The following is an 11,334-nucleotide window of genomic DNA, read 5'->3' as shown; positions in this document are numbered from 1 at the left end:
TGCCTGTGTGTTGTTTTCTCCCTTGAGCGGCGGCCAGGGCAGGCTGGAAACTTGGCTTCCTCCATCACTGGGGGCAACCCAAGCCTCCAGCTCCATGGCCACCGCCATCTTTGTCAGGTTAATTTGCATATCGCCCTGATTGGCTGGTAGGTATAGCAGAGTGACACCAATTTGCATGTTTCTCTTTTATTAGTGTAGATAACAAGGTCCTGGCGCCCTTAACTTTTAATTTTTAATAGATAAACATGAGGCCCTAACTGGTTTGGCTCAGTGGATAGAGCGTCGGCCTGTGGACTGAAGGGTCCCACGTTCGATTCCAGTCAAGGGCATGTACCTTGGTTGCAGGCACATCCCCAGTAGGGGGTGTGCAGGAGGCAGCTGATCAATATTTCTCATCGATGTTTCTAACTCTCTCTATAAAAAAATCAATTAAAATATATTTAAATAAATAAATAATTTTTTTAAAAAAAGATAAACATGAGCCCGGCCAGTGTGGCTCAGTGGTTGAGCATTGACCTATGAACCAAGAGGTCACAGTTCAATTCCCAGTCAGGGCACATGCCGGCTTATGGGCTCTATCCCCTGTGTGGGGCGTGCAGGAGGCAGCCGATCAATGATTCTCTGTCATCACTGATGTTTCTCTCTCTCCCTCCCTTCCTCTCTGAAATCAATAAAAAATCTTTAAAAACAAAGATAGCCCTCGCCGGTTTGGCTCAGTGGATAGAGCATCGGCCTGTAGACCAAAGGGTCCTGGGTTCCATTCCAGTCAAGGGCACATACCTTGGTTGCAGACTTTTCCTCAGCCCAGGCCCTGGTCAGGGCACGTGCAGTAGGCAACCAATCGATGTGTTACTCTCACATTGATAGTTCTCTGTCTTTCCCTCTCTCTTCCACTCTCCGTAAAAATCAATGGAAAAATATCCTCAGGTGAGGATTAAAAGAAAACACGAAATTGTGTGTACATCAACTACAACCATATATGCATGTATTGACTGGAGGGTTGCATTGAAAATGTACTTAATTCTGATAAATGTGGGAAATTGTGCATGATAATCCATCAGAGTTATCATTTAGGTTTAAGATGATTTGAAACAAGACGAAAGTGGTTTATAATGTGACCGTTTATCTTCTGAAACTCAAATTCACTTAGTTATACTTTCTATTGCCACTGTATATGGATTCAATTCAGTTTATCCTGAAACATGTACAGTAAAAGGCCCAAAATAAAACAGACCATTTCTAATCCCAAATTAGTTACCCTGTCATTGGCTTGGTTGGTCTCTGCACTGTCTCTTCTGCTAACCAATGTGGAGGATCATTTTGATTCCTTCCCCCGATGAAAAACAGCTTGAAAATCCTCTTAGTAAAAATTCAACATCCTGTCTTTAGACCTCTTCATTGTGGATAGGTACCCATTGTGCTGCATCCAATGCCTGGCATTCATCTCAGTTTCAGGGTCCATGAAACAATGGTGAACTAAAACATCCCTTTCGCCCTATAATGTGATCCCAGTGCTGTTTGATCTCAAATCCCTGCTGCTTTCAAGTTTGCACTCTGCAAAAGGAATAAAATTTGATTTTGAAGTCATAGGAATTTGCAAGGAAAAGCTAGCCCCCTTTAGGGTTGTGCACCTTTAGGTGCTCTAATTCATGATTAGCAGCCGGTTCTTGTTTGCTTAAGATGTTCCCATCTTCAGATTGATGGAAGGTTGAATTGTGGGTAATGAACTGTAAGTGTGTGTATGTCAGTGACTTTGGCAGGTGAGCTCTCTTGAACAGGTTGGGAGGGAGGGTGCTTACTTATAAGACATTGATCATTTGGACTTTATTTGGGACAGCGTCTCAATGGGTGATGGTGGCTATTACCTGCGGGGTTGAGCCTCCAGCTGTGATAAGTTCACTGATAAGCTACTTCAGTGCTGTAATTGGGTGGATGTCTGACTGGTTATTGGAAGGTAAATAGAAAGGAAATTAATGTTAGATTTCATAATTTAAAAGTCCTCAGTATGTAGTAGTCTACCAAGTTCTTCCCTACAAACAGGATTTAGATAATATTTTTAAAGCTACTATGTTTATCCTAGTTGCTTTGCAACGTTTGATGTGTATTTTATAAATTAATACTAAAAGTCAGTGGAGTTTGTGTTCTTTACAGCCGTATTTAGGTGTTTTCTCATTTTAAGTAGCTCTCTTGGAAATGGTATTTATCCCCAAACCAGTGTTTTCCATGTAATAGAAAACTACTATTTTCTAGTTCATTATAATTATCTACTTCATTATAATCCCAAGGGATGGATAACAAAACTAATACTATTAGTAAAGAAAACTTAAAAAATTTTTTAATCATATAAATAATACATAAATTCATTTTTTTTAAAGGTTCAAGTCCTTTTTGGTCACCAAACATAGTTATGTATACTGTGCTTTGTTATAAAAAGGAATTAAATTGGCTTAAATAAGAGCAACTATAATTAATCATCTAAGTGGGAACACTTTTGCGAGAGAGTGGGTTTGCTGTTATGCCACAACAGGCACAAAGGAGCTGTCTCAGGTAAGTTGTCAGGTGAGTCATCCTATTAGAGATACTGTAGTAGAATGGCTTTTAAACATTTTTTGAAACTGTAACCCACAGTCAAAAACGCATTAAACATTGTGATCTAATACACTGGTATGTGTGTGTATGTATATGTGTGTGTGTGTGTGTGTATAATTGAAAGTTTCACAAAGTCAATATTACATGAAAAATGCTCTGATTTTCTATTCCATTTTTTTACATGTTTATGTAAAGATAAACATCCAAACAATTTTAGGATGCATTCTTTGAAAAATGTGTTTGAAGAATTTCGTTTTCCACTTGAGTGATTTTCCAATGGTAAAATATTAGTATATATTTTTCCTAATGGGGGAGATACACTATTGTTTGCTTGCTTTCTTATTTTTGAAATAATTAAACCTAGAAAAGAGCTGCATGGAAAGTATAGTTTACACCCTTCACCCAGATCATACCCACATTTGCTTTATCTCTCTGTATTTTTTCCTGAAACATTTGAGAATTGTTTGCAAAGATCATAGCCCCTTAACTCCTAAAGGCAAGCATGTATTTCCTAAGGACAAGGACATTCTCTCTCCTCTCTCTCTCTTTATTTTTTGTTTGTTGTTGTTGTTGTTAATCCTCACCTGAGGATATTTTCTCCATTGATTTTAGAGAGAGTGGAAGGGAAGGGAAAAGACAGAGAGAGAGAGAAACATCGACATGAGAGAAACACATTTGATTGGTTGCCTCCCGCACGCACCCTGACCAGTGCCCAGGATCAAGTCCACAACCAAGGTAAGTGTCCTTGACTGGAATCGAACCCCGATGACCATTCAGTCCAAGAGCCAACGCTCTATCCACTGAGGCAAACCAGCTAGGGCAAGGACAGTCTCTTAATACATTCCCTTATACAACCACGGTTCCCCTATCAAGTTAAAACATTTAACGGTTGTGGGCTCAATCCCTAGTAGGGGGCGTCGTGCAGGAGGCAGCTGATTGATGATTCTCTCTCATTGATGTTTCTCTCTATCCCTCTCCCTTCCTCTCTGTAAAAATCAATAAAATATATTTTTTAAAAAAACATTTAACATACATAAGCCATACTAGAATCTCACCAAGTGTCCCCATAGTGTCCTTTACAGAAATATTTCCCTTGACCCAGGATCTAATCCAGAATCACATATCACATCTCTTTGGTCTCCTTTAATGTAGAATAATCCCTCATCTCTTTTTTAAATCTTTCATAATACTGACATTTAAAAAAAAATAGACATTGTTTTGTAAGCTGCCCATCAATTTGGGTTTGTTTCCTTAGCATTAGATTTAAGTTGTGTATTTTGGGCCAGAATAGTATGTTTATGGTGTTATATCCTCATTGTACCATGTCAGGAAACACATTATGTCACTTTATTTTCATATTGTTGAAGTTAAATTCTTTATTTTAAAAAAATGTATTCGTTTGAGAGAGACAGAGAGAGAGAAACATTGCTTTGTTGTTCCACTTATTTATGTATTCATCGATTGATTCTTGTATGTGCCCTGACCGGGGGTCAAACCTGAAACCTTGGCGTATGGGGACAATGCTCTAACCAACTGAGCTACTCCTCCAGGGCCAAACACTTTCTGATGGGGAAAACTTTTGTATTCTTATAAGTTGTCCATTATTCTAATTATTCTTATGCTGACAAACATCAGAATTTGTTCTACATTCTCAATTGTTTTGTAAGCAGTAGAAAATGGTGAAATGGAATGAGTATTTTTTAAAAATACATGTTTTCATTGATTTTTAGAGAGAGAGAGAGAGAGAGAGAGTGAGAGAGAGAGAAACATCGATCATCTGCCTCCTGATGCCCCCTACTGGGGACTGAACCTGCAATCTGGACATGTACCCTGACTGGGAATGGAACCGTGACCTCCTGGTTCATAGGTCAATGCTCAACCACTGAGCCACACCAGCCAGGCTTTAATTAGATTGTTTTATGTTGAGTTGTATGAGTTCTTTGTATATTTTGAACATTAACCCCATTTGGATATATCATTTGCAAATATTTTCTTTCATCCAGTAGGTTGCCATTTTGTCCTGTTTGTGGTATCCTTCTCTGTGCAAAAGATTTTTGGTTTGATGACATCCCATTTGTTTATTTTTGCTTTTGCTGCCTTTGCCTGAGAAGATATAGCCAAAAAAAATTGCTGAGACCAATGTCAGAAAGTTTACTGCCTCTGTTTTCTTCTGGGAGTTTTGTGACTTCAGGTCTTACATTTAAGTCTTTAATTCCTTTTTAGGTTATTTTGTGCATGGTGTAAGCAGGTGGTGCCGTTTCAGTTTTTCATGTATCTGTCCAGTTTTTTTTAGCACCATTTATTGAAGAGATTGCCTTTTCCCCGTTGTATAGTCTTACCTCCTTTGTCCTAGGTTAGTTGTCTGTAAGCCTGGTGAACCATCCTGATTTGTAAAACAACACGTGTGACAGACCAAATGGGCCTGTAGGCCACAGCTGGCCTGCAGGCTACCAGTGTGCATCCCTGGTCTCCGAAGCTCATGGACCACACACTGTCAAGTGGCTAATTCCCTGCTGTGAATCAAGTCGCTCGACGGTGGCTGTGACGGTTGCACAGGTAATGTGTACAAAGCACTTAGGGCCTGAGGACTGATCAGCACTCAGTGAACGTGAGCTATTCTGTCCCCTTTGCCAGACGACTGAGGGCCAAAGGGACTGGCCAAGGCTGTTTCCTAACTCCGGTGACTCCGGGATGCTGTCCCCAGACCGCAGCACCTGGCTGCCTGTTAGAAATGCAGACGCTCAGGCCCCACCTCGGCCCCACTGAACAGAATCTCTGCTGAAGGCGGCCAGCATGGTGCATTCTAACAAGATTTCCCCAGGCGCTTCCCATGCCCGTGAAAGTTAGGGAAGGTCTCAGATCCAGCTCGCTTTTCTGTGTCTCTCACTCCCTCTCTCTTTAAAAAATTTTACTTATGTAACAGTGGTGTTGTTTTCTAAGAGAGAGAGAGAGAGAGAGAGAGAGAGACATTGGTTTGTTGTTCCATTTATTTATACAGTCATTGGTTGACTCTTGTATGTGCCCTGACTGGAGAGCGAACCTTGGTGTATCAAGGACAGCTGAGCTACCCAGCCAGGGCTCTCCCCTTCACTCTTAGCAGAACTGCTTTCATGAGCATGCTTATCCTTTCTTCTAGGATTTGTAAAGATGTAAGAAAAGCCTTCACATAATTACCTGCCATATATTCTGTCAACTCACTTGGCCGAAGTCATCTTCAGTCTCCAGCCCCTTGTGCAGAGGGTCACACTGCCTGAGTCAGTAGAATCTGACTTATCGGAGTTGCACTTTGGATGAAATACTGTGCCCCTCCCTCCACCCCCTCCCCGCCCCTCGCCTGCCAAATCATTATAGGTGTGCAGAAAATAAGCCTCTGAAAACTCCAGGCTTCATTTTTGTGCTGGCTTATCTGCCCCCCCAAAAAGGAGGAGAAAGGCTAGAATTGGACTAATAGTACAACCCACAGATGGTATCAGTGTCGCATTCCTGTTCCATTCCGTCTCCTAGCAATGCATCAGGCTTGGACAAGGAAGTCGCATTCACGGCATTGTTTGTGACTGAGACCTGGAGCAGGGTGCGCTCAGATGAAACCGGCGCTGTGCGATAGGACGTTGGCGCTCTGTTCCCAGGCTTTCCGCCCTGCCCGCCCGCGTGCTAGCCTTACGTCTACAGTCAGTCCTAAGTTGCCTATCAGGTTTTCTCTAACGTTCCCAGAGGCCCTCAGCTGCTGTCTCAGGCATGTACCCCAGGTGACTCAGGCAGAACTCTGTATGCCTAGTGACTCAGAAACTAAATCATTAACTTGGTAAATTCCTGAGGAGCACGGGTGAAGGAAGCTTGAAGGAGAGGGCGTTAGGATGTGAGCTCCAATAATGTCAGTGACCACAAACGCATGAAACAGCGATCCCGAGCCGTGTGGCTTCTCAGGCGGACCCGTGACTGACCTTGGAATCCCCTGGAATCAGAAAGAATCTCCCATCACTCACTCTCACGGCAATGATCTACACACGGTAACTTACAAAGAATAAAGATTTCATTTCTTTGAATCTCTATCTGGTAAAGCAGAAAAACATGGGAAGGATTCTTGGCTTAAAAACACATATACACAACTTTTAACTAGTTGATTTTAAATTGGGAATATGCATCTACACACACGTACACACACACACACACACACACACACACATCCACGTCTGCTCTGCCTGAATGTGAAATTAAACTGGTGCACACATACACAAAACGCCAGACAATACTTGAAAAATGATTGCGAGCGAATCTCACCCCCAAAATGGCCATGGTAATAATTTTTTAGTCGCCCCGTGGGAGGCAACAGTAACACCTTTGCAACAAAACCTTTGCAATTCAGTTGTGACCCATGAGGGCTTCTCTAGTGAGCTGCCCCACCCCCACCCCCTGGGCGCCTTGGCTGGTGTTCACAGGGCCCGTGCCCAGTGGGCCTGGCATGCGCCTCCAACAGCCGAGCGAGCGCACGGGGCCAGGGGAGCGCGAGGAAATAAACGGTAAAGGGAGGAGCGCCAGGAGAGGAGGCAGGGCGGCTGGGAAGGTGGCCAAATGGCTCAAGGCTGAATGGGCGACATCAGCTCCTGACAGCTCCTCAAATACCCTCCCGTCCTTTCCCACTCGCTGCATGGAGACCACGGGGCCACAACAGCCCTTTGCCCGGGCGTCACCGAGAATCACCAACATTCGTTCCTAAAACAGCGAGTTAAGTAGAGCAAAGCGCTCGTGACGTTGAGGGATGACACATCTGATGCCGAAGGTGAGATCGCCGTGCCATCCGCTCATCGGGGTGTGAAGTTCAAGTTCAGCTTGCCAAGTCGGTCCCTTATTTTCATCATGGTTAGCGTTTCCACTTCAGAAGGGTTTGTGTTTGAATGTTTGTGGCTGTCCTAGGGGGAAGGAACGATGACAAGACTGTAATGCTTCTGATGGGGGTATGTTCTTTCTTTCCTCTTTTAGCTATGGGGAGACAAATAATGGTTAAGGATGGATAAAATATTTAGCAGTGGCCATGCATAATTTATTCCTGAGCCGATGCCCATTTCCAGCCCAACGGTTTGCTCGCAATTAGAGCTTCTCAGAACATCGAACCCCCGTCTCCTTGGCAAACGGACATTGTGCTTATTTTTACTCTTTCCTCCCTAAGGCTCATGGTCTCTACATTTTCCCGTCGAAGTCCTCCTTCCTTGATGTTGTTTTCATCAGCGGGCAACAAAAGCAAAAAGTGTAAGCAGCTTTCCCATATACAGATTCATGTCTGGGCTCAGGGATTACTCTGAGCTTCAGAGCCATGCTCGGAAAGGGGAAAAATATTTGTGTGTAGAAATGTTGCTGATGAAAAGTAGACTGCGTATGTGTCCAGTGAAGTAATATATGATTTCAGAAGACATTTTAGGGGGAAAAGCATATACCCGAAAAAAGCCACCACCTCCAAAAATCACTGTGCAGAGATAACCACTCGTGTTTTTGGTCCCTGTGCATATCACGCTTTATTCCTTAATGCGTATTTGGACAAAGGCAGGGCCACAGCCTCCATGTAAACTATTCTGAAGTTTGCGTTCTTCAGAGGAGAATATATTGTGAATGTCTTTGCTCTGCGTTTCTCACGGCTTCATCGCATCACTGTACAGACGAACCAGCGTTTTCTATCACCCATCCCCTACCGTTAGCTGCTTCCTTTTTTTTTTTTCATGACTACAAACAGTGCTGTGGTGGACAGTTTTTAAACACATCCTTCTGTACTTTGCAACCAACCTGAGTGTCCATCAGTGGAGGAATGCATAAGCAAACTGTGGCACACCCATAAAATGGAATATTATTGGGTTGCCAAAAGGAATGAAACACTGACATACACCACAATATGGATGAAGCTTGAAGACGGAGTGAAAGAACTCCGCCACAAATGTTACATCGTGTAGGGAAGAGAAAACTCTATAAGAACAGAAAGTATTAGTGGCTGGGAGTGGAAGGGGATGGGAGTAATGGCTAAGGAGTGGGGGGGGGATTCTCTTTTTCGGGTGATAAAAATGTTCTAAAGTTGATTGTGGTGCTGGGTGTACAAATCTGTGAACATACGTTGATGGTTTGAGGGTTGCATCATTCTCTAAATATAGTTTACCATTGAGTTGTGCACTTTACATAGGTGACTTATATGGTGTATGAGTCAGATAGTAATGCTCTGTACAGGTTGACCTTCTACCCAAAGCAGAAACCCTGTCTGTCCTCCCCCCATGCCAACCCTCTACCCAAAGCAGAAAATCATCTATACCATCTGCCTGTGCCAGGGACCGTCTGGGAGGTGGCAGTCCGACTCTGCTTGAATTGTCCCATCCGTGGGGACTCGCTACTTGGAGAGCCTGTCTGGCCAGGAGTCTGGGTACGGTTACCGGGTCCTTGGCTCAGGGCCTCTTTTCCCCCATCAACTCAGCAGAAATCCATTGGTGGGGTGACACCTGGCATGAGGTGTATCTCACATAGTTCAGGCTTTCTCCAAGCAAAACAGCTCCCGCTCTGTCACTGTCATCAGATGACATGACTTTATTGTCCGTTTGTCTCACATTTATTGAATGCCTACTTGGTGACAAATACCTTGCCTGGCAGTTTAATCGATTTTATTATTTATATGGCCATCTAACTACCCTCCCTTGAAAACATTCACCTTTGTCAATATTCCACTTATAATGTAATACGTATTTTTTGAGCACTCACTTTCTGCCAGTGTTTAAGGCACTTTACATAGATTATCTCGTTGAATCTTTTCAGCAAACATAATGAAGTTGTATTATGCCACTTTACTGACGAGGAAATTCAGGCCAGAGAAGTTAAGTAACTTCGCCAAGGTCACACAGCCGTGGTACGTCATAGGTGAGGAGCCACGTTTCAAGCTCAGACGGTTTGACTGGAGTCCCTGTATTAGCCCCTGTGCATTGCTCCCTCCCAGAGCTACCCTCTGTACCCAGCAGGGGGCACCCAGGGCCCGGAGGACATTTCACTTTCACTTCTTTGTACAGAATTTTGTATTTTTTAGTTAAAGCATCTTCACTCTCACTTACTTTTTAGCAGGTGTGTTATCTCATTGCCTTAAGTTGGACTCAAAGCCGATTTAAAAATTCTCTGTCATGTGAATTGCTGAAGACAGGATTTCTCACATGCTCACTAAGAAAATGCTATTTTTTTCCCCTTTGGCTAAGTTTCATTGTGTTTGCTTTTGGTCACTGTTAGAACCGGAGGCCGCCCTCAGCTTTTTGTTTGCTGCTGCTGTGACTGCAGGTTTCACTGAGGGCAGTATCTCCTTTGTGGAGTGCCTACTGTATACATAACACCGAGCCATGTACTCCGAGGACAGGAAAGGGCCTTCGAGGCCCAGTGAAACAGAGGTACAGTTTCCTGAAGCAAGAAAGCAAATCTATTCACATGCCCCAATCGTCTGAAGGACACTGCTTTCACTAAGGCACTTACCTACCTTCTAGCATCTTCTGACAGATTCCGATCCATCTCAGTGGGAGATAACAGAACGAGCCCGGGCGTTCTTTTTCTCTCCCATCAATTGAGCAGAGATTCATTGCCAGGGCAAAACCTGAGCTGAATGGCATGAGGTTTGTGTCAGGCCTGTATTCAGTTCATGTGGGGTGAATTGACACACAATTTGCTGAGAGACACTAAGTTTGCTGACAGGATGCTGCCCGCCCTACAGGTGTTAACATTGTAAAACACAGAGTTTCACTTAGACACAAATCTGTCCCCAATGGTTTTGCGTTAGGGGTGGTGGACGGTAGTGCTCAGGGGCACTGTGAGCACTTGTGAGCATCTATAGGAAGCACTCAGCTCAGATCTCGTAACCTAAGCCCTGCCCCTCGGACCTCCTTGTGTTGGGCAGTATTTTCCATCCCGTATCTGTTTATTTTTGTTTGTTTTATTGTTGTTGTTTTTTTGTTTTTGTTCATCCTCACCCGAGGTAATTTCAATTGATTTTTGATAGAAAGAGTGGAAGGGAGGAGGAGAGACAGAGAGAAAGAAACGTCCATGTGAGAGAGACACACCCATTGGTTGCCTCCTGCCCCGATGGGGTCTGGGATTGAGCCTGCAACTGAGAAATGTGCCCTTGACCGGAATTGAACCTGGGGCCTTTCAGTCCATTGGCCGATGCTCTATCCATTTATCCATTGAGCCAAATTGGCTAGGGCTGTTTATTTTTTTAACATGTTTACTTTATTGATTTTCTTTTTTTTTTTAGAAAGAGAGAGGGAGAGAGGAAACGAGAGGGGTAGAGAGACAGAAACATCACTGATTGGCTGCCTGCTGGGAATCAAGCCTGAAACCCCGGGCATGTGCCCTGACCGGGAATCAAACCAATGATCTCTTGGTTCATGGGTCGATGCTCAACCACTGAGCTACACGGACCGGGCCATCCAGCATCTGTTTAGCGGGGCCCACATTTCAGTAGCTGGGAGGGGCAAGCACTCCTCTCTCTTCTCAAGACCAAAGCTAGACGTTGACATGGATGGAACAGTTTGAACCTTGACCCTTGGCCTCCTGCTTGCAAAGCTGCAGGCCCTTTCTGTAGCTCTGTTGCGGAAGGGGGAGGAGCAGAGAAAAACTGATCAAATTACTGGGGAGAATTGCAAGCTTTCCTTTACAGGGAACGAACAGCAAGGGGTGCTGTTGCTGCTTCCTGGACTTCGTGACTGTTTCAGAATCGTGATAGAAACATGCGTTAAAACCTGGTTC

Source organism: Myotis lucifugus, unplaced genomic scaffold, assembly GCF_000147115.1.
Source record: "Myotis lucifugus unplaced genomic scaffold, Myoluc2.0 scaffold_215, whole genome shotgun sequence".
NCBI classification, from domain to species: Eukaryota; Metazoa; Chordata; class Mammalia; order Chiroptera; family Vespertilionidae; genus Myotis; species Myotis lucifugus.
Note: the sequence above shows the minus strand (reverse complement) of the source record.